The sequence below is a fragment of the Ambystoma mexicanum genome, chromosome 9 (genome assembly GCF_040938575.1).
Source record: "Ambystoma mexicanum isolate Mex_15411 chromosome 9, UKY_AmexF1_1, whole genome shotgun sequence".
Taxonomy (NCBI): domain Eukaryota; kingdom Metazoa; phylum Chordata; class Amphibia; order Caudata; family Ambystomatidae; genus Ambystoma; species Ambystoma mexicanum.
Window position 1 is genome coordinate 1,558,685,717 of NC_090931.1, and position 23,790 is coordinate 1,558,709,506.

Below are 23,790 nucleotides of genomic sequence, written 5' to 3' on the forward strand. Positions count from 1 at the left end.
CATGGGGGTTTACTGGCAAGGCTGTAGTAGGCGGGAGAGAACCAATCACGACCTGGCACTCAGTGCACAGGCGGGCACTTCCATGTTTGTGATTGTGGAGGGGCACTCTGCTTGTTGCATGCCATGCCTGGCGTTGCTGGAGCTGTGCATGAGGGAGGCTGAAGTCGTGCAGCGCCACCCTGTCTGTTTCAAGTTTGCTTTTTAGGGGCGTGGGAGGTTGGGGGGTGGGGGTGGTTGTCTGTCTGGGAGGCCCGGGGCCTCGGGCTGCGCCCCTCCGTCACCCCTGTGAGTGATAAATTCCTTGGACGGAGATGTGAAGGGTCTCATTATTTCACAGAAGAATCCCTTGGCCTTGCAGCAGCGCTGGTGTTGTATGCTATCCTGCATCCCCATGGCAGCTTGTGGGAGGCAGTGTTGGGCAATCTCCGGAGCCACGCCCACTTTCATTACCCCGCCCACCCACAGATGGCTACAGCCATACAAACAGCGTCAAAATGAAAAATCAGAAAATACAGCGGCATAGCGCGCCCTCCAACAGCTCCGTTCCTGGGATTGGCCTGTGACGTCTTTGTAGCTCCGCCCCTGCCCATTCCTGTCGTCTGTAGGGGATGCAGAATATCACACAAACAAGAGCGCAACGAAATGTTAGCTGCGAACAGTTCAAAGGATCAGGAACATGCTTCTGGGCGCATTATCTACTATCTGCTGGACTCATCAAGCACTGCCCGTTTCCCAGTGTCACAGCCCCCCTGAGACACACAGGCTGCGCAATCAACCCCACAACACGTTTCTTGCATGATGGATGGTGACTTTCCAACTGAAAGGCCCCCAGTCACCGTGCAAATCTGTGATATTTAAAGGAGAACACAATAAAGCACCATTTGAAAATGTTTTCACACCCATAACGTCTAATAGCTTTATATCCCAAAAACGTAAAGTGTGCTTTCATGTCCTTAGTTGAATGTTCTTAAAACCATACATAACAACACACTGGAGGTTTGTGACAAATCTCCAAACCTAAGTGAGTTTTTTGCGCCTCTTTTATTGTGTGTCTGAAAGCGCTGAAAATAAAGTGGGTAAATGGATATTTTGCCGTTGGCATCTTATAGTTTTCCATTCAGGATGGTGAAAATAAAGGTACGCTGATATTATTTTGGCTGGGGAGGCACAAAGCGTGGGGATCGGACGTAGGGAAGAGCCCCTCGCAGGCTGGACACCTGCTGAAACCCGCTGACGTTGGCATGCGCCGCGGCGGAGCGTGGCACCAGAGGACAGAGGTATCTGATTAAAAACAAGAAAGAAGAAGACAAAAAAACACTTTGTCGGGGAAGAGCGCATGGAATTACTAGGCCAGAGGCCTAACCCATCGATTACAGGGTGGGTGACACCCGTCAAAAGCATGTGAGTTGAGAGGTATAGGGTAATGCTATGGCTGTATTTACATAATACAACATGTTGTTTTTGTGCCATTATGTTACTTAATTTAGGGTACTAAGAAAAAAGATCTTTTTATAAAGATCTTTTCCAAAAAAGATAGATTTAGAAAGACTGCTCTGTGACCGCGCAGATTGATCTATCTAAATCGAACCATCAGCGCCTGCGACGCACACGAGTGTGCGTAGGGGCTGACAGGCACAGCGAGACAGAGGACAAGCCGTGGGATTGTCAGGTGAGTGTGTGTGTGGTGTGTGCGTCGTGTGTGTTTTAGTGTGTGTGTGTGTGCGCATGTAAGATATCGGGAAATTAGCATGAATGTGTGTTTGTGTGTGTGTAAGATATTGGGAAATTAACATGAATGTGTGTTTGTGTGTGTTTGCAGTGGGGGAGTGGGGCAGCAAGGAGTGAAGGGGGACCTGGGTGTGAAACCCCCCAAATAAAAAAAACGGTCATGTCCTTTTTCTGCTTTCTAAGGGCCACACCCAAATCGAACAAAATAAATCCGTCTTTTTTTTATGTGCGACCTTTAGAACGCGGAAAAATGACATAGAACCTAATTAGAGCCATGAAGGCATATCCTGTGTTTCAGCATTCGTATTCCATGGGCCTCATTACGACCCTGGCTGTCTGGGAACTACGGTACCGGTAAGCATGCCGGTACCACAATTCCCGGACCCCTATACTACGTGTTGTGGTCGCGGGTGCCTGTCATCCCGCCAGGATTTTCCTGGCGGGCTGACAGGCACCCGCGACCACAGTAGGTCGATGCACCGGCACAACTCTGAGTGTGCCGTGCATCCGACGTCCCCATCCCCATTCAGCCCTATGGAGCAGAATGGGGATGAGGAGGCCCTTGATTCTGGCACCTGCAAATGGGCAAGTACTTGGTCTGCCTAACTCGGCATGACCCGGTTCTTGCCCATTCACGGGTGCTGGAAAAAATGCAACTGCGGTTACCGCCAGGGTTGTAATGAGGCCCATTGGCCCTCGCTCCTCTCATCAGTTAGCAGGTGTCTGCCATTCAACAAGCAGCATTATACATGGCAAATCTCACTGTTTAGTTGGCCTCTGGGAGAAAAGGCTGGCATGATGGCTTGCTCCATTTGTAGTTGAAACTGGTTTGGCAGCTGATAGTGGTTGCAATGCTCCTGCTTAAGGAATTGGGGTCTAGCACAACTCACTGTGGTGGCTGTTTCACTGCATGCTCTTTTTCTACACCCATTCTCGCACACTACCCAAAATACATTTAAAAATGTACCCTTATCCTGCACTGCCACCCTAAAATGAGGTAAAAGGGCCGTTCACCTAATCCTGTGAAACAGCCACGGTGAGTTGGGCAGGTGGCAAGAATGGATGGCACCATACACAGCCTTTCCTGCTCGCTCATCTCAGAGGGCACTGCAAGTCGAGTGATGCAGTTATGTTATTATGGCTTTGACCCTCGGGGTGGGGGTGGACATGGCTGGTAAAGGCCAGGCTGAGCCTAGGTAGGCCCGAGCAAAGCAAGGGTCTCAGTGAGGGCTGGGGGCCATTACCGGCCATATCTGCCTACCACAGCAGTGGTGAAAGGCATTCGCACCCCGGGTCTTATCTGGGTGCGAATGGTTTATTTTTTTCCCTCAGGGGATTGGCTGCGCAACCGACGCCAATCTCCACAGAAAAACAAAAAAAGATGCCCCCCACCTCCCCAAAGGGAAAAGGGACTCGTCCATTTCTATGACACCGGCCAGGAGTGGGAGGGGTGCCGGAACCGTAGTCCAAAGCTGCTGTCCAATTGGTAAGTGGGGAGGGAGGAAGGGGGGGGGTATGTTTTTTTTTTTACAGGGTTGGGGGTTTGGAGGCAACAGGGAAAGGCGCCCTTCTGCCTCCCGACATTAAGAGAAAAAGACAAGGATTTTGCTACCCGGGGAAGGGCCTCGAGTGTCTGGAAACAGCGTGCAGAGACTGTGTAAGGTCTTTCAGCCACTTGATTGGCTGAGCGCCCGTCCCTGGGTGCCAGTTGCATTTATGCCACGCACTACTGCCACTTCCATGGCCTCGAGCTGCTCTGGCGGCTCTAACAGAGAGCGGGCGGAGGTCTGGTTAGTGAGGCTGAGAGGGAAAGTGCAGGATTGCTGTGCGTTTGTGTGGATGCATGCAGAACAGAAGTACCCTGAGCTCACGTGCAGACAGCAGGCCTGGTGTGCCCAGGGTTCTAGGGCCCATTGCTTCTGCAGGTGCAGTGTGTCAGTGTTTGCCCTCTGGATGGGGCAATGTGGTATGTTTATACCGGGCACTACTGCCACTTCCATGGCCTCGAGCTGCTGTGACGGCTCTAACAGAGAGCGGGCGGAGGTCTGGTTAGTGAGGCTGAGAGGGAAAGTGCAGGATTGCTGTGCGCTTGTGTGGATGCATGCAGAACAGAAGTACCCTGAGCTCACGTGCAGACAGCAGGCCTGGTGTGCCCAGGGTTCTAGGGCCCATTGCTTCTGCAGGTGCAGTGTGTCAGTGTTTGCCCTCTGGATGGGGCAATGTGGTATGTTTATACCGGGCACTGCCGCCACTTCCATGGCCTCGAGCTGCTGTGGCGGCTCTAACAGAGAGCGGGCGGAGGTCTGGTTAGTGAGGCTGAGAGGGAAAGTGCAGGATTGCTGTGCGCTTGTGTGGATGCATGCAGAACAGAAGTACCCTGAGCTCACGTGCAGACAGCAGGCCTGGTGTGCCCAGGGTTCTAGGGCCCATTGCTTCTGCAGGTGCAGTGTGTCAGTGTTTGCCCTCTGGATGGGGCAATGTGGTATGTTTATACCGGGCACTGCCGCCATTTCCATGGCCTCGAGCTGCTCTGGCGGCTCTAACAGAGAGCGGGCGGAGGTCTGGTTAGTGAGGCTGAGAGGGAAAGTGCAGGATTGCTGTGCGCTTGTGTGGATGCATGCAGAACAGAAGTACCCTGAGCTCACGTGCAGACAGCAGGCCTGGTGTGCCCAGGGTTCTAGGGCCCATTGCTTCTGCAGGTGCAGTGTGTCAGTGTTTGCCCTCTGGATGGGGCAATGTGGTATGTTTATACCGGGCACTGCCGCCATTTCCATGGCCTCGAGCTGCTGTGACGGCTCTAACAGAGAGCGGGCGGAGGTCTGGTTAGTGAGGCTGAGAGGGAAAGTGCAGGATTGCTGTGCGCTTGTGTGGATGCATGCAGAACAGAAGTACCCTGAGCTCACGTGCAGACAGCAGGCCTGGTGTGCCCAGGGTTCTAGGGCCCATTGCTTCTGCAGGTGCAGCGTGTCAGTGTTTGCCCTCTGGATGGGGCAATGTGGTATGTTTATACCGGGCACTGCCGCCATTTCCATGGTCTCGAGCTGCTCTGGCGGCTCTAACAGAGAGCGGGCGGAGGTCTGGTTAGTGAGGCTGAGAGGGAAAGTGCAGGATTGCTGTGCGCTTGTGTGGATGCATGCAGAACAGAAGTACCCTGAGCTCACGTGCAGACAGCAGGCCTGGTGTGCCCAGGGTTCTAGGGCCCATTGCTTCTGCAGGTGCAGCGTGTCAGTGTTTGCCCTCTGGATGGGGCAATGTGGTATGTTTATACCGGGCACTGCCGCCATTTCCATGGTCTCGAGCTGCTCTGGCGGCTCTAACAGAGAGCGGGCGGAGGTCTGGTTAGTGAGGCTGAGAGGGAAAGTGCAGGATTGCTGTGCGCTTGTGTGGATGCATGCAGAACAGAAGTACCCTGAGCTCACGTGCAGACAGCAGGCCTGGTGTGCCCAGGGTTCTAGGGCCCATTGCTTCTGCAGGTGCAGTGTGTCAGTGTTTGCCCTCTGGATGGGGCAATGTGGTATGTTTATACCGGGCACTGCCGCCATTTCCATGGCCTCGAGCTGCTCTGGCGGCTCTAACAGAGAGCGGGCGGAGGTCTGGTTAGTGAGGCTGAGAGGGAAAGTGCAGGATTGCTGTGCGCTTGTGTGGATGCATGCAGAACAGAAGTACCCTGAGCTCACGTGCAGACAGCAGGCCTGGTGTGCCCAGGGTTCTAGGGCCCATTGCTTCTGCAGGTGCAGCGTGTCAGTGTTTGCCCTCTGGATGGGGCAATGTGGTATGTTTATACCGGGCACTGCCGCCATTTCCATGGCCTCGAGCTGCTGTGACGGCTCTAACAGAGAGCGGGCGGAGGTCTGGTTAGTGAGGCTGAGAGGGAAAGTGCAGGATTGCTGTGCGCTTGTGTGGATGCATGCAGAACAGAAGTACCCTGAGCTCACGTGCAGACAGCAGGCCTGGTGTGCCCAGGGTTCTAGGGCCCATTGCTTCTGCAGGTGCAGCGTGTCAGTGTTTGCCCTCTGGATGGGGCAATGTGGTATGTTTATACCGGGCACTACTGCCACTTCCATGGCCTCGAGCTGCTCTGGCGGCTCTAACAGAGAGCGGGCGGAGGTCTGGTTAGTGAGGCTGAGAGGGAAAGTGCAGGATTGCTGTGCGCTTGTGTGGATGCATGCAGAACAGAAGTACCCTGAGCTCACGTGCAGACAGCAGGCCTGGTGTGCCCAGGGTTCTAGGGCCCATTGCTTCTGCAGGTGCAGTGTGTCAGTGTTTGCCCTCTGGATGGGGCAATGTGGTATGTTTATACCGGGCACTACTGCCACTTCCATGGCCTCGAGCTGCTCTGGCGGCTCTAACAGAGAGCGGGCGGAGGTCTGGTTAGTGAGGCTGAGAGGGAAAGTGCAGGATTGCTGTGCGCTTGTGTGGATGCATGCAGAACAGAAGTACCCTGAGCTCACGTGCAGACAGCAGGCCTGGTGTGCCCAGGGTTCTAGGGCCCATTGCTTCTGCAGGTGCAGTGTGTCAGTGTTTGCCCTCTGGATGGGGCAATGTGGTATGTTTATACCGGACACTGCCGCCATTTCCATGGCCTCGAGCTGCTCTGGCGGCTCTAACAGAGAGCGGGCGGAGGTCTGGTTAGTGAGGCTGAGAGGGAAAGTGCAGGATTGCTGTGCGCTTGTGTGGATGCATGCAGAACAGAAGTACCCTGAGCTCACGTGCAGACAGCAGGCCTGGTGTGCCCAGGGTTCTAGGGCCCATTGCTTCTGCAGGTGCAGTGTGTCAGTGTTTGCCCTCTGGATGGGGCAATGTGGTATGTTTATACCGGGCACTACTGCCACTTCCATGGCCTCGAGCTGCTGTGACGGCTCTAACAGAGAGCGGGCGGAGGTCTGGTTAGTGAGGCTGAGAGGGAAAGTGCAGGATTGCTGTGCGCTTGTGTGGATGCATGCAGAACAGAAGTACCCTGAGCTCACGTGCAGACAGCAGGCCTGGTGTGCCCAGGGTTCTAGGGCCCATTGCTTCTGCAGGTGCAGTGTGTCAGTGTTTGCCCTCTGGATGGGGCAATGTGGTATATTTATACCGGGCACTGCCGCCATTTCCATGGCCTCGAGCTGCTCTGGCGGCTCTAACAGAGAGCGGGCGGAGGTCTGGTTAGTGAGGCTGAGAGGGAAAGTGCAGGATTGCTGTGCGCTTGTGTGGATGCATGCAGAACAGAAGTACCCTGAGCTCACGTGCAGACAGCAGGCCTGGTGTGCCCAGGGTTCTAGGGCCCATTGCTTCTGCAGGTGCAGTGTGTCAGTGTTTGCCCTCTGGATGGGGCAATGTGGTATGTTTATATCGGGCACTGCCGCCATTTCCATGGTCTCGAGCTGCTCTGACGGCTCTAACAGAGAGCGGGCGGAGGTCTGGTTAGTGAGGCTGAGAGGGAAAGTGCAGGATTGCTGTGCGCTTGTGTGGATGCATGCAGAACAGAAGTACCCTGAGCTCAGGTGCAGACAGCAGGCCTGGTGTGCCCAGGGTTCTAGGGCCCATTGCTTCTGCAGGTGCAGTGTGTCAGTGTTTGCCCTCTGGATGGGGCAATGTGGTATGTTTATACCGGGCACTGCCGCCATTTCCATGGCCTCGAGCTGCTCTGGCGGCTCTAACAGAGAGCGGGCGGAGGTCTGGTTAGTGAGGCTGAGAGGGAAAGTGCAGGATTGCTGTGCGCTTGTGTGTATGCATGCAGAACAGAAGTACCCTGAGCTCACGTGCAGACAGCAGGCCTGGTGTGCCCAGGGTTCTAGGGCCCATTGCTTCTGCAGGTGCAGTGTGTCAGTGTTTGCCCTCTGGATGGGGCAATGTGGTATGTTTATACCGGACACTGCCGCCATTTCCATGGCCTCGAGCTGCTGTGACGGCTCTAACAGAGAGCGGGCGGAGGTCTGGTTAGTGAGGCTGAGAGGGAAAGTGCAGGATTGCTGTGCGCTTGTGTGGATGCATGCAGAACAGAAGTACCCTGAGCTCACGTGCAGACAGCAGGCCTGGTGTGCCCAGGGTTCTAGGGCCCATTGCTTCTGCAGGTGCAGTGTGTCAGTGTTTGCCCTCTGGATGGGGCAATGTGGTATGTTTATACCGGGCACTACTGCCACTTCCATGGCCTCGAGCTGCTCTGGCGGCTCTAACAGAGAGCGGGCGGAGGTCTGGTTAGTGAGGCTGAGAGGGAAAGTGCAGGATTGCTGTGCGCTTGTGTGGATGCATGCAGAACAGAAGTACCCTGAGCTCACGTGCAGACAGCAGGCCTGGTGTGCCCAGGGTTCTAGGGCCCATTGCTTCTGCAGGTGCAGTGTGTCAGTGTTTGCCCTCTGGATGGGGCAATGTGGTATGTTTATACCGGGCACTACTGCCACTTACATGGCCTCGAGCTGCTCTGACGGCTCTAACAGAGAGCGGGCGGAGGTCTGGTTAGTGAGGCTGAGAGGGAAAGTGCAGGATTGCTGTGCGCTTGTGTGGATGCATGCAGAACAGAAGTACCCTGAGCTCACGTGCAGACAGCAGGCCTGGTGTGCCCAGGGTTCTAGGGCCCATTGCTTCTGCAGGTGCAGTGTGTCAGTGTTTGCCCTCTGGTTGGGGCAATGTGGTATGTTTATACCGGGCACTGCCGCCATTTCCATGGCCTCGAGCTGCTCTGGCGGCTCTAACAGAGAGCGGGCGGAGGTCTGGTTAGTGAGGCTGAGAGGGAAAGTGCAGGATTGCTGTGCGCTTGTGTGGATGCATGCAGAACAGAAGTACCCTGAGCTCAGGTGCAGACAGCAGGCCTGGTGTGCCCAGGGTTCTAGGGCCCATTGCTTCTGCAGGTGCAGTGTGTCAGTGTTTGCCCTCTGGATGGGGCAATGTGGTATGTTTATACCGGGCACTACTGCCACTTCCATGGCCTCGAGCTGCTCTGGCGGCTCTAACAGAGAGCGGGCGGAGGTCTGGTTAGTGAGGCTGAGAGGGAAAGTGCAGGATTGCTGTGCGCTTGTGTGGATGCATGCAGAACAGAAGTACCCTGAGCTCACGTGCAGACAGCAGGCCTGGTGTGCCCAGGGTTCTAGGGCCCATTGCTTCTGCAGGTGCAGTGTGTCAGTGTTTGCCCTCTGGATGGGGCAATGTGGTATGTTTATACCGGGCACTGCCGCCACTTCCATGGCCTCGAGCTGCTCTGGCGGCTCTAACAGAGAGCGGGCGGAGGTCTGGTTAGTGAGGCTGAGAGGGAAAGTGCAGGATTGCTGTGCGCTTGTGTGGATGCATGCAGAACAGAAGTACCCTGAGCTCACGTGCAGACAGCAGGCCTGGTGTGCCCAGGGTTCTAGGGCCCATTGCTTCTGCAGGTGCAGTGTGTCAGTGTTTGCCCTCTGGATGGGGCAATGTGGTATGTTTATACCGGGCACTGCCGCCATTTCCATGGCCTCGAGCTGCTCTGGCGGCTCTAACAGAGAGCGGGCGGAGGTCTGGTTAGTGAGGCTGAGAGGGAAAGTGCAGGATTGCTGTGCGCTTGTGTGGATGCATGCAGAACAGAAGTACCCTGAGCTCACGTGCAGACAGCAGGCCTGGTGTGCCCAGGGTTCTAGGGCCCATTGCTTCTGCAGGTGCAGCGTGTCAGTGTTTGCCCTCTGGATGGGGCAATGTGGTATGTTTATACCGGACACTGCCGCCATTTCCATGGCCTCGAGCTGCTGTGACGGCTCTAACAGAGAGCGGGCGGAGGTCTGGTTAGTGAGGCTGAGAGGGAAAGTGCAGGATTGCTGTGCGCTTGTGTGGATGCATGCAGAACAGAAGTACCCTGAGCTCACGTGCAGACAGCAGGCCTGGTGTGCCCAGGGTTCTAGGGCCCATTGCTTCTGCAGGTGCAGCGTGTCAGTGTTTGCCCTCTGGATGGGGCAATGTGGTATGTTTATACCGGGCACTGCCGCCATTTCCATGGCCTCGAGCTGCTCTGGCGGCTCTAACAGAGAGCGGGCGGAGGTCTGGTTAGTGAGGCTGAGAGGGAAAGTGCAGGATTGCTGTGCGCTTGTGTGGATGCATGCAGAACAGAAGTACCCTGAGCTCACGTGCAGACAGCAGGCCTGGTGTGCCCAGGGTTCTAGGGCCCATTGCTTCTGCAGGTGCAGTGTGTCAGTGTTTGCCCTCTGGATGGGGCAATGTGGTATGTTTATACCGGGCAGTGCCGCCATTTCCATGGCCTCGAGCTGCTCTGGCGGCTCTAACAGAGAGCGGGCGGAGGTCTGGTTAGTGAGGCTGAGAGGGAAAGTGCAGGATTGCTGTGCGCTTGTGTGGATGCATGCAGAACAGAAGTACCCTGAGCTCACGTGCAGACAGCAGGCCTGGTGTGCCCAGGGTTCTAGGGCCCATTGCTTCTGCAGGTGCAGTGTGTCAGTGTTTGCCCTCTGGATGGGGCAATGTGGTATGTTTATACCGGGCACTACTGCCACTTACATGGCCTCGAGCTGCTCTGGCGGCTCTAACAGAGAGCGGGCGGAGGTCTGGTTAGTGAGGCTGAGAGGGAAAGTGCAGGATTGCTGTGCGCTTGTGTGGATGCATGCAGAACAGAAGTACCCTGAGCTCACGTGCAGACAGCAGGCCTGGTGTGCCCAGGGTTCTAGGGCCCATTGCTTCTGCAGGTGCAGCGTGTCAGTGTTTGCCCTCTGGATGGGGCAATGTGGTATGTTTATACCGGACACTGCCGCCATTTCCATGGCCTCGAGCTGCTCTGGCGGCTCTAACAGAGAGCGGGCGGAGGTCTGGTTAGTGAGGCTGAGAGGGAAAGTGCAGGATTGCTGTGCGCTTGTGTGGATGCATGCAGAACAGAAGTACCCTGAGCTCACGTGCAGACAGCAGGCCTGGTGTGCCCAGGGTTCTAGGGCCCATTGCTTCTGCAGGTGCAGTGTGTCAGTGTTTGCCCTCTGGATGGGGCAATGTGGTATGTTTATACCGGGCACTACTGCCACTTCCATGGCCTCGAGCTGCTCTGGCGGCTCTAACAGAGAGCGGGCGGAGGTCTGGTTAGTGAGGCTGAGAGGGAAAGTGCAGGATTGCTGTGCGCTTGTGTGGATGCATGCAGAACAGAAGTACCCTGAGCTCACGTGCAGACAGCAGGCCTGGTGTGCCCAGGGTTCTAGGGCCCATTGCTTCTGCAGGTGCAGTGTGTCAGTGTTTGCCCTCTGGATGGGGCAATGTGGTATGTTTATACCGGGCACTACTGCCACTTCCATGGCCTCGAGCTGCTCTGGCGGCTCTAACAGAGAGCGGGCGGAGGTCTGGTTAGTGAGGCTGAGAGGGAAAGTGCAGGATTGCTGTGCGCTTGTGTGGATGCATGCAGAACAGAAGTACCCTGAGCTCACGTGCAGACAGCAGGCCTGGTGTGCCCAGGGTTCTAGGGCCCATTGCTTCTGCAGGTGCAGTGTGTCAGTGTTTGCCCTCTGGATGGGGCAATGTGGTATGTTTATACCGGACACTGCCGCCATTTCCATGGTCTCGAGCTGCTCTGGCGGCTCTAACAGAGAGCGGGCGGAGGTCTGGTTAGTGAGGCTGAGAGGGAAAGTGCAGGATTGCTGTGCGCTTGTGTGGATGCATGCAGAACAGAAGTACCCTGAGCTCACGTGCAGACAGCAGGCCTGGTGTGCCCAGGGTTCTAGGGCCCATTGCTTCTGCAGGTGCAGTGTGTCAGTGTTTGCCCTCTGGTTGGGGCAATGTGGTATGTTTATACCGGGCACTACTGCCACTTCCATGGCCTCGAGCTGCTGTGACGGCTCTAACAGAGAGCGGGCGGAGGTCTGGTTAGTGAGGCTGAGAGGGAAAGTGCAGGATTGCTGTGCGCTTGTGTGTATGCATGCAGAACAGAAGTACCCTGAGCTCACGTGCAGACAGCAGGCCTGGTGTGCCCAGGGTTCTAGGGCCCATTGCTTCTGCAGGTGCAGTGTGTCAGTGTTTGCCCTCTGGATGGGGCAATGTGGTATGTTTATACCGGGCACTACTGCCACTTCCATGGCCTCGAGCTGCTCTGGCGGCTCTAACAGAGAGCGGGCGGAGGTCTGGTTAGTGAGGCTGAGAGGGAAAGTGCAGGATTGCTGTGCGCTTGTGTGGATGCATGCAGAACAGAAGTACCCTGAGCTCACGTGCAGACAGCAGGCCTGGTGTGCCCAGGGTTCTAGGGCCCATTGCTTCTGCAGGTGCAGTGTGTCAGTGTTTGCCCTCTGGATGGGGCAATGTGGTATGTTTATACCGGGCACTACTGCCACTTCCATGGCCTCGAGCTGCTCTGGCGGCTCTAACAGAGAGCGGGCGGAGGTCTGGTTAGTGAGGCTGAGAGGGAAAGTGCAGGATTGCTGTGCGCTTGTGTGGATGCATGCAGAACAGAAGTACCCTGAGCTCACGTGCAGACAGCAGGCCTGGTGTGCCCAGGGTTCTAGGGCCCATTGCTTCTGCAGGTGCAGCGTGTCAGTGTTTGCCCTCTGGATGGGGCAATGTGGTATGTTTATACCGGGCACTACTGCCACTTCCATGGCCTCGAGCTGCTCTGGCGGCTCTAACAGAGAGCGGGCGGAGGTCTGGTTAGTGAGGCTGAGAGGGAAAGTGCAGGATTGCTGTGCGCTTGTGTGGATGCATGCAGAACAGAAGTACCCTGAGCTCACGTGCAGACAGCAGGCCTGGTGTGCCCAGGGTTCTAGGGCCCATTGCTTCTGCAGGTGCAGTGTGTCAGTGTTTGCCCTCTGGATGGGGCAATGTGGTATGTTTATACCGGGCACTACTGCCATTTCCATGGTCTCGAGCTGCTCTGGCGGCTCTAACAGAGAGCGGGCGGAGGTCTGGTTAGTGAGGCTGAGAGGGAAAGTGCAGGATTGCTGTGCGCTTGTGTGGATGCATGCAGAACAGAAGTACCCTGAGCTCACGTGCAGACAGCAGGCCTGGTGTGCCCAGGGTTCTAGGGCCCATTGCTTCTGCAGGTGCAGTGTGTCAGTGTTTGCCCTCTGGATGGGGCAATGTGGTATGTTTATACCGGGCACTACTGCCACTTCCATGGCCTCGAGCTGCTCTGGCGGCTCTAACAGAGAGCGGGCGGAGGTCTGGTTAGTGAGGCTGAGAGGGAAAGTGCAGGATTGCTGTGCGCTTGTGTGGATGCATGCAGAACAGAAGTACCCTGAGCTCACGTGCAGACAGCAGGCCTGGTGTGCCCAGGGTTCTAGGGCCCATTGCTTCTGCAGGTGCAGTGTGTCAGTGTTTGCCCTCTGGATGGGGCAATGTGGTATGTTTATACCGGGCACTACTGCCACTTCCATGGCCTCGAGCTGCTCTGGCGGCTCTAACAGAGAGCGGGCGGAGGTCTGGTTAGTGAGGCTGAGAGGGAAAGTGCAGGATTGCTGTGCGCTTGTGTGGATGCATGCAGAACAGAAGTACCCTGAGCTCACGTGCAGACAGCAGGCCTGGTGTGCCCAGGGTTCTAGGGCCCATTGCTTCTGCAGGTGCAGTGTGTCAGTGTTTGCCCTCTGGATGGGGCAATGTGGTATGTTTATACCGGGCACTGCCGCCACTTCCATGGCCTCGAGCTGCTCTGGCGGCTCTAACAGAGAGCGGGCGGAGGTCTGGTTAGTGAGGCTGAGAGGGAAAGTGCAGGATTGCTGTGCGCTTGTGTGGATGCATGCAGAACAGAAGTACCCTGAGCTCAGGTGCAGACAGCAGGCCTGGTGTGCCCAGGGTTCTAGGGCCCATTGCTTCTGCAGGTGCAGTGTGTCAGTGTTTGCCCTCTGGATGGGGCAATGTGGTATGTTTATACCGGACACTACTGCCACTTCCATGGCCTCGAGCTGCTCTGGCGGCTCTAACAGAGAGCGGGCGGAGGTCTGGTTAGTGAGGCTGAGAGGGAAAGTGCAGGATTGCTGTGCGCTTGTGTGGATGCATGCAGAACAGAAGTACCCTGAGCTCACGTGCAGACAGCAGGCCTGGTGTGCCCAGGGTTCTAGGGCCCATTGCTTCTGCAGGTGCAGTGTGTCAGTGTTTGCCCTCTGGATGGGGCAATGTGGTATGTTTATACCGGGCACTACTGCCACTTCCATGGCCTCGAGCTGCTCTGGCGGCTCTAACAGAGAGCGGGCGGAGGTCTGGTTAGTGAGGCTGAGAGGGAAAGTGCAGGATTGCTGTGCGCTTGTGTGGATGCATGCAGAACAGAAGTACCCTGAGCTCACGTGCAGACAGCAGGCCTGGTGTGCCCAGGGTTCTAGGGCCCATTGCTTCTGCAGGTGCAGCGTGTCAGTGTTTGCCCTCTGGATGGGGCAATGTGGTATGTTTATACCGGGCACTACTGCCACTTCCATGGCCTCGAGCTGCTCTGGCGGCTCTAACAGAGAGCGGGCGGAGGTCTGGTTAGTGAGGCTGAGAGGGAAAGTGCAGGATTGCTGTGCGCTTGTGTGGATGCATGCAGAACAGAAGTACCCTGAGCTCACGTGCAGACAGCAGGCCTGGTGTGCCCAGGGTTCTAGGGCCCATTGCTTCTGCAGGTGCAGTGTGTCAGTGTTTGCCCTCTGGATGGGGCAATGTGGTATGTTTATACCGGGCACTGCTGCCATTTCCATGGTCTCGAGCTGCTCTGACGGCTCTAACAGAGAGCGGGCGGAGGTCTGGTTAGTGAGGCTGAGAGGGAAAGTGCAGGATTGCTGTGCGCTTGTGTGGATGCATGCAGAACAGAAGTACCCTGAGCTCACGTGCAGACAGCAGGCCTGGTGTGCCCAGGGTTCTAGGGCCCATTGCTTCTGCAGGTGCAGCGTGTCAGTGTTTGCCCTCTGGATGGGGCAATGTGGTATGTTTATACCGGGCACTGCCGCCATTTCCATGGTCTCGAGCTGCTCTGACGGCTCTAACAGAGAGCGGGCGGAGGTCTGGTTAGTGGGGCTGAGAGGGAAAGTGCAGGATTGCTGTGCGCTTGTGTGGATGCATGCAGAACAGAAGTACCCTGAGCTCACGTGCAGACAGCAGGCCTGGTGTGCCCAGGGTTCTAGGGCCCATTGCTTCTGCAGGTGCAGTGTGTCAGTGTTTGCCCTCTGGATGGGGCAATGTGGTATGTTTATACCGGGCACTACTGCCACTTCCATGGCCTCGAGCTGCTCTGGCGGCTCTAACAGAGAGCGGGCGGAGGTCTGGTTAGTGAGGCTGAGAGGGAAAGTGCAGGATTGCTGTGCGCTTGTGTGGATGCATGCAGAACAGAAGTACCCTGAGCTCACGTGCAGACAGCAGGCCTGGTGTGCCCAGGGTTCTAGGGCCCATTGCTTCTGCAGGTGCAGTGTGTCAGTGTTTGCCCTCTGGATGGGGCAATGTGGTATGTTTATATCGGGCACTGCTGCCATTTCCATGGCCTCGAGCTGCTGTGACGGCTCTAACAGAGAGCGGGCGGAGGTCTGGTTAGTGAGGCTGAGGGGGAAAGTGTAGGATTGCTGTGCGCTTGTGTGTATGCATGCAGAACAGAAGTACTCTGAGCTCACGTGCAGACAGCAGGCCTGGTGTGCCCAGGGTTCTAGGGCCCATTGCTTCTGCAGGTGCAGTGTGTCAGTGTTTGCCCTCTGGATGGGGCAATGTGGTATGTTTATACCGGGCACTACTGCCACTTACATGGCCTCGAGCTGCTCTGGCGGCTCTAACAGAGAGCGGGCGGAGGTCTGGTTAGTGAGGCTGAGAGGGAAAGTGCAGGATTGCTGTGCGCTTGTGTGGATGCATGCAGAACAGAAGTACCCTGAGCTCACGTGCAGACAGCAGGCCTGGTGTGCCCAGGGTTCTAGGGCCCATTGCTTCTGCAGGTGCAGCGTGTCAGTGTTTGCCCTCTGGATGGGGCAATGTGGTATGTTTATACCGGGCACTACTGCCACTTCCATGGCCTCGAGCTGCTGTGACGGCTCTAACAGAGAGCGGGCGGAGGTCTGGTTAGTGAGGCTGAGAGGGAAAGTGCAGGATTGCTGTGCGCTTGTGTGGATGCATGCAGAACAGAAGTACCCTGAGCTCACGTGCAGACAGCAGGCCTGGTGTGCCCAGGGTTCTAGGGCCCATTGCTTCTGCAGGTGCAGCGTTTCAGTGTTTGCCCTCTGGTTGGGGCAATGTGGTATGTTTATACCGGGCACTGCCGCCACTTCCATGGCCTCGAGCTGCTCTGGCGGCTCTAACAGAGAGCGGGCGGAGGTCTGGTTAGTGAGGCTGAGAGGGAAAGTGCAGGATTGCTGTGCGCTTGTGTGGATGCATGCAGAACAGAAGTACCCTGAGCTCACGTGCAGACAGCAGGCCTGGTGTGCCCAGGGTTCTAGGGCCCATTGCTTCTGCAGGTGCAGTGTGTCAGTGTTTGCCCTCTGGATGGGGCAATGTGGTATGTTTATACCGGGCACTACTGCCACTTCCATGGCCTCGAGCTGCTCTGGCGGCTCTAACAGAGAGCGGGCGGAGGTCTGGTTAGTGAGGCTGAGAGGGAAAGTGCAGGATTGCTGTGCGCTTGTGTGGATGCATGCAGAACAGAAGTACCCTGAGCTCACGTGCAGACAGCAGGCCTGGTGTGCCCAGGGTTCTAGGGCCCATTGCTTCTGCAGGTGCAGTGTGTCAGTGTTTGCCCTCTGGATGGGGCAATGTGGTATGTTTATACCGGGCACTACTGCCACTTCCATGGCCTCGAGCTGCTCTGGCGGCTCTAACAGAGAGCGGGCGGAGGTCTGGTTAGTGAGGCTGAGAGGGAAAGTGCAGGATTGCTGTGCGCTTGTGTGGATGCATGCAGAACAGAAGTACCCTGAGCTCACGTGCAGACAGCAGGCCTGGTGTGCCCAGGGTTCTAGGGCCCATTGCTTCTGCAGGTGCAGTGTGTCAGTGTTTGCCCTCTGGATGGGGCAATGTGGTATGTTTATACCGGGCACTACTGCCACTTCCATGGCCTCGAGCTGCTCTGGCGGCTCTAACAGAGAGCGGGCGGAGGTCTGGTTAGTGAGGCTGAGAGGGAAAGTGCAGGATTGCTGTGCGCTTGTGTGGATGCATGCAGAACAGAAGTACCCTGAGCTCACGTGCAGACAGCAGGCCTGGTGTGCCCAGGGTTCTAGGGCCCATTGCTTCTGCAGGTGCAGTGTGTCAGTGTTTGCCCTCTGGTTGGGGCAATGTGGTATGTTTATACCGGGCACTACTGCCACTTCCATGGCCTCGAGCTGCTCTGGCGGCTCTAACAGAGAGCGGGCGGAGGTCTGGTTAGTGAGGCTGAGAGGGAAAGTGCAGGATTGCTGTGCGCTTGTGTGGATGCATGCAGAACAGAAGTACCCTGAGCTCACGTGCAGACAGCAGGCCTGGTGTGCCCAGGGTTCTAGGGCCCATTGCTTCTGCAGGTGCAGTGTGTCAGTGTTTGCCCTCTGGATGGGGCAATGTGGTATGTTTATATCGGGCACTGCTGCCATTTCCATGGTCTCGAGCTGCTCTGGCGGCTCTAACAGAGAGCGGGCGGAGGTCTGGTTAGTGAGGCTGAGAGGGAAAGTGCAGGATTGCTGTGCGCTTGTGTGGATGCATGCAGAACAGAAGTACCCTGAGCTCACGTGCAGACAGCAGGCCTGGTGTGCCCAGGGTTCTAGGGCCCATTGCTTCTGCAGGTGCAGTGTGTCAGTGTTTGCCCTCTGGATGGGGCAATGTGGTATGTTTATACCGGGCACTGCCGCCATTTCCATGGCCTCGAGCTGCTGTGACGGCTCTAACAGAGAGCGGGCGGAGGTCTGGTTAGTGAGGCTGAGAGGGAAAGTGCAGGATTGCTGTGCGCTTGTGTGTATGCATGCAGAACAGAAGTACCCTGAGCTCACGTGCAGACAGCAGGCCTGGTGTGCCCAGGGTTCTAGGGCCCATTGCTTCTGCAGGTGCAGTGTGTCAGTGTTTGCCCTCTGGATGGGGCAATGTGGTATGTTTATACCGGACACTGCCGCCATTTCCATGGCCTCGAGCTGCTGTGACGGCTCTAACAGAGAGCGGGCGGAGGTCTGGTTAGTGAGGCTGAGAGGGAAAGTGCAGGATTGCTGTGCGCTTGTGTGGATGCATGCAGAACAGAAGTACCCTGAGCTCACGTGCAGACAGCAGGCCTGGTGTGCCCAGGGTTCTAGGGCCCATTGCTTCTGCAGGTGCAGTGTGTCAGTGTTTGCCCTCTGGATGGGGCAATGTGGTATGTTTATATCGGGCACTGCTGCCACTTCCATGGCCTCGAGCTGCTGTGACGGCTCTAACAGAGAGCGGGCGGAGGTCTGGTTAGTGAGGCTGAGAGGGAAAGTGCAGGATTGCTGTGCGCTTGTGTGGATGCATGCAGAACAGAAGTACCCTGAGCTCACGTGCAGACAGCAGGCCTGGTGTGCCCAGGGTTCTAGGGCCCATTGCTTCTGCAGGTGCAGTGTGTCAGTGTTTGCCCTCTGGATGGGGCAATGTGGTATGTTTATACCGGGCACTACTGCCACTTCCATGGCCTCGAGCTGCTCTGGCGGCTCTAACAGAGAGCGGGCGGAGGTCTGGTTAGTGAGGCTGAGAGGGAAAGTGCAGGATTGCTGTGCGCTTGTGTGTATGCATGCAGAACAGAAGTACCCTGAGCTCACGTGCAGACAGCAGGCCTGGTGTGCCCAGGGTTCTAGGGCCCATTGCTTCTGCAGGTGCAGCGTGTCAGTGTTTGCCCTCTGGATGGGGCAATGTGGTATGTTTATACCGGACACTGCCGCCATTTCCATGGCCTCGAGCTGCTCTGGCGGCTCTAACAGAGAGCGGGCGGAGGTCTGGTTAGTGAGGCTGAGAGGGAAAGTGCAGGATTGCTGTGCGCTTGTGTGGATGCATGCAGAACAGAAGTACCCTGAGCTCACGTGCAGACAGCAGGCCTGGTGTGCCCAGGGTTCTAGGGCCCATTGCTTCTGCAGGTGCAGTGTGTCAGTGTTTGCCCTCTGGATGGGGCAATGTGGTATGTTTATACCGGACACTACTGCCACTTCCATGGCCTCGAGCTGCTCTGACGGCTCTAACAGAGAGCGGGCGGAGGTCTGGTTAGTGAGGCTGAGAGGGAAAGTGCAGGATTGCTGTGCGCTTGTGTGGATGCATGCAGAACAGAAGTACCCTGAGCTCACGTGCAGACAGCAGGCCTGGTGTGCCCAGGGTTCTAGGGCCCATTGCTTCTGCAGGTGCAGTGTGTCAGTGTTTGCCCTCTGGATGGGGCAATGTGGTATGTTTATACCGGGCACTGCCGCCACTTCCATGGCCTCGAGCTGCTGTGGCGGCTCTAACAGAGAGCGGGCGGAGGTCTGGTTAGTGAGGCTGAGAGGGAAAGTGCAGGATTGCTGTGCGCTTGTGTGGATGCATGCAGAACAGAAGTACCCTGAGCTCACGTGCAGACAGCAGGCCTGGTGTGCCCAGGGTTCTAGGGCCCATTGCTTCTGCAGGTGCAGTGTGTCAGTGTTTGCCCTCTGGATGGGGCAATGTGGTATGTTTATACCGGGCACTGCCGCCATTTCCATGGCCTCGAGCTGCTGTGACGGCTCTAACAGAGAGCGGGCGGAGGTCTGGTTAGTGAGGCTGAGAGGGAAAGTGCAGGATTGCTGTGCGCTTGTGTGGATGCATGCAGAACAGAAGTACCCTGAGCTCACGTGCAGACAGCAGGCCTGGTGTGCCCAGGGTTCTAGGGCCCATTGCTTCTGCAGGTGCAGTGTGTCAGTGTTTGCCCTCTGGATGGGGCAATGTGGTATGTTTATACCGGGCACTGCCGCCACTTCCATGGCCTCGAGCTGCTCTGGCGGCTCTAACAGAGAGCGGGCGGAGGTCTGGTTAGTGAGGCTGAGAGGGAAAGTGCAGGATTGCTGTGCGCTTGTGTGTATGCATGCAGAACAGAAGTACCCTGAGCTCACGTGCAGACAGCAGGCCTGGTGTGCCCAGGGTTCTAGGGCCCATTGCTTCTGCAGGTGCAGCGTGTCAGTGTTTGCCCTCTGGTTGGGGCAATGTGGTATGTTTATACCGGACACTACTGCCACTTCCATGGCCTCGAGCTGCTCTGACGGCTCTAACAGAGAGCGGGCGGAGGTCTGGTTAGTGAGGCTGAGAGGGAAAGTGCAGGATTGCTGTGCGCTTGTGTGGATGCATGCAGAACAGAAGTACCCTGAGCTCACGTGCAGACAGCAGGCCTGGTGTGCCCAGGGTTCTAGGGCCCATTGCTTCTGCAGGTGCAGTGTGTCAGTGTTTGCCCTCTGGATGGGGCAATGTGGTATGTTTATACCGGGCACTACTGCCATTTCCATGGTCTCGAGCTGCTCTGGCGGCTCTAACAGAGAGCGGGCGGAGGTCTGGTTAGTGAGGCTGAGAGGGAAAGTGCAGGATTGCTGTGCGCTTGTGTGGATGCATGCAGAACAGAAGTACCCTGAGCTCACGTGCAGACAGCAGGCCTGGTGTGCCCAGGGTTCTAGGGCCCATTGCTTCTGCAGGTGCAGTGTGTCAGTGTTTGCCCTCTGGATGGGGCAATGTGGTATGTTTATACCGGACACTACTGCCACTTCCATGGCCTCGAGCTGCTCTGGCGGCTCTAACAGAGAGCGGGCGGAGGTCTGGTTAGTGAGGCTGAGAGGGAAAGTGCAGGATTGCTGTGCGCTTGTGTGGATGCATGCAGAACAGAAGTACCCTGAGCTCACGTGCAGACAGCAGGCCTGGTGTGCCCAGGGTTCTAGGGCCCATTGCTTCTGCAGGTGCAGTGTGTCAGTGTTTGCCCTCTGGATGGGGCAATGTGGTATGTTTATACCGGGCACTACTGCCACTTCCATGGCCTCGAGCTGCTCTGGCGGCTCTAACAGAGAGCGGGCGGAGGTCTGGTTAGTGAGGCTGAGAGGGAAAGTGCAGGATTGCTGTGCGCTTGTGTGGATGCATGCAGAACAGAAGTACCCTGAGCTCACGTGCAGACAGCAGGCCTGGTGTGCCCAGGGTTCTAGGGCCCATTGCTTCTGCAGGTGCAGTGTGTCAGTGTTTGCCCTCTGGATGGGGCAATGTGGTATGTTTATACCGGGCACTGCCGCCATTTCCATGGCCTCGAGCTGCTCTGGCGGCTCTAACAGAGAGCGGGCGGAGGTCTGGTTAGTGAGGCTGAGAGGGAAAGTGCAGGATTGCTGTGCGCTTGTGTGGATGCATGCAGAACAGAAGTACCCTGAGCTCACGTGCAGACAGCAGGCCTGGTGTGCCCAGGGTTCTAGGGCCCATTGCTTCTGCAGGTGCAGTGTGTCAGTGTTTGCCCTCTGGATGGGGCAATGTGGTATGTTTATACCGGGCACTGCCGCCATTTCCATGGCCTCGAGCTGCTGTGACGGCTCTAACAGAGAGCGGGCGGAGGTCTGGTTAGTGAGGCTGAGAGGGAAAGTGCAGGATTGCTGTGCGCTTGTGTGTATGCATGCAGAACAGAAGTACCCTGAGCTCACGTGCAGACAGCAGGCCTGGTGTGCCCAGGGTTCTAGGGCCCATTGCTTCTGCAGGTGCAGTGTGTCAGTGTTTGCCCTCTGGATGGGGCAATGTGGTATGTTTATACCGGGCACTGCCGCCATTTCCATGGCCTCGAGCTGCTCTGGCGGCTCTAACAGAGAGCGGGCGGAGGTCTGGTTAGTGAGGCTGAGAGGGAAAGTGCAGGATTGCTGTGCGCTTGTGTGGATGCATGCAGAACAGAAGTACCCTGAGCTCACGTGCAGACAGCAGGCCTGGTGTGCCCAGGGTTCTAGGGCCCATTGCTTCTGCAGGTGCAGCGTGTCAGTGTTTGCCCTCTGGATGGGGCAATGTGGTATGTTTATACCGGGCACTACTGCCACTTCCATGGCCTCGAGCTGCTCTGGCGGCTCTAACAGAGAGCGGGCGGAGGTCTGGTTAGTGAGGCTGAGAGGGAAAGTGCAGGATTGCTGTGCGCTTGTGTGGATGCATGCAGAACAGAAGTACCCTGAGCTCACGTGCAGACAGCAGGCCTGGTGTGCCCAGGGTTCTAGGGCCCATTGCTTCTGCAGGTGCAGTGTGTCAGTGTTTGCCCTCTGGATGGGGCAATGTGGTATGTTTATACCGGGCACTACTGCCACTTCCATGGCCTCGAGCTGCTCTGGCGGCTCTAACAGAGAGCGGGCGGAGGTCTGGTTAGTGAGGCTGAGAGGGAAAGTGCAGGATTGCTGTGCGCTTGTGTGGATGCATGCAGAACAGAAGTACCCTGAGCTCACGTGCAGACAGCAGGCCTGGTGTGCCCAGGGTTCTAGGGCCCATTGCTTCTGCAGGTGCAGTGTGTCAGTGTTTGCCCTCTGGTTGGGGCAATGTGGTATGTTTATACCGGGCACTGCCGCCACTTCCATGGCCTCGAGCTGCTCTGGCGGCTCTAACAGAGAGCGGGCGGAGGTCTGGTTAGTGAGGCTGAGAGGGAAAGTGCAGGATTGCTGTGCGCTTGTGTGGATGCATGCAGAACAGAAGTACCCTGAGCTCACGTGCAGACAGCAGGCCTGGTGTGCCCAGGGTTCTAGGGCCCATTGCTTCTGCAGGTGCAGTGTGTCAGTGTTTGCCCTCTGGATGGGGCAATGTGGTATGTTTATACCGGGCACTACTGCCACTTCCATGGCCTCGAGCTGCTCTGGCGGCTCTAACAGAGAGCGGGCGGAGGTCTGGTTAGTGAGGCTGAGAGGGAAAGTGCAGGATTGCTGTGCGCTTGTGTGGATGCATGCAGAACAGAAGTACCCTGAGCTCACGTGCAGACAGCAGGCCTGGTGTGCCCAGGGTTCTAGGGCCCATTGCTTCTGCAGGTGCAGTGTGTCAGTGTTTGCCCTCTGGATGGGGCAATGTGGTATGTTTATACCGGGCACTGCCGCCATTTCCATGGCCTCGAGCTGCTCTGGCGGCTCTAACAGAGAGCGGGCGGAGGTCTGGTTAGTGAGGCTGAGAGGGAAAGTGCAGGATTGCTGTGCGCTTGTGTGGATGCATGCAGAACAGAAGTACCCTGAGCTCACGTGCAGACAGCAGGCCTGGTGTGCCCAGGGTTCTAGGGCCCATTGCTTCTGCAGGTGCAGCGTGTCAGTGTTTGCCCTCTGGTTGGGGCAATGTGGTATGTTTATACCGGGCACTGCCGCCACTTCCATGGCCTCGAGCTGCTCTGGCGGCTCTAACAGAGAGCGGGCGGAGGTCTGGTTAGTGAGGCTGAGAGGGAAAGTGCAGGATTGCTGTGCGCTTGTGTGGATGCATGCAGAACAGAAGTACTCTGAGCTCACGTGCAGACAGCAGGCCTGGTGTGCCCAGGGTTCTAGGGCCCATTGCTTCTGCAGGTGCAGTGTGTCAGTGTTTGCCCTCTGGATGGGGCAATGTGGTATGTTTATATCGGGCACTGCCGCCATTTCCATGGTCTCGAGCTGCTCTGGCGGCTCTAACAGAGAGCGGGCGGAGGTCTGGTTAGTGAGGCTGAGAGGGAAAGTGCAGGATTGCTGTGCGCTTGTGTGGATGCATGCAGAACAGAAGTACCCTGAGCTCACGTGCAGACAGCAGGCCTGGTGTGCCCAGGGTTCTAGGGCCCATTGCTTCTGCAGGTGCAGTGTGTCAGTGTTTGCCCTCTGGATGGGGCAATGTGGTATGTTTATACCGGGCACTACTGCCACTTCCATGGCCTCGAGCTGCTCTGGCGGCTCTAACAGAGAGCGGGCGGAGGTCTGGTTAGTGAGGCTGAGAGGGAAAGTGCAGGATTGCTGTGCGCTTGTGTGGATGCATGCAGAACAGAAGTACCCTGAGCTCACGTGCAGACAGCAGGCCTGGTGTGCCCAGGGTTCTAGGGCCCATTGCTTCTGCAGGTGCAGTGTGTCAGTGTTTGCCCTCTGGATGGGGCAATGTGGTATGTTTATACCGGGCACTGCCGCCATTTCCATGGCCTCGAGCTGCTCTGGCGGCTCTAACAGAGAGAGGGCGGAGGTCTGGTTAGTGAGGCTGAGAGGGAAAGTGCAGGATTGCTGTGCGCTTGTGTGGATGCATGCAGAACAGAAGTACCCTGAGCTCACGTGCAGACAGCAGGCCTGGTGTGCCCAGGGTTCTAGGGCCCATTGCTTCTGCAGGTGCAGTGTGTCA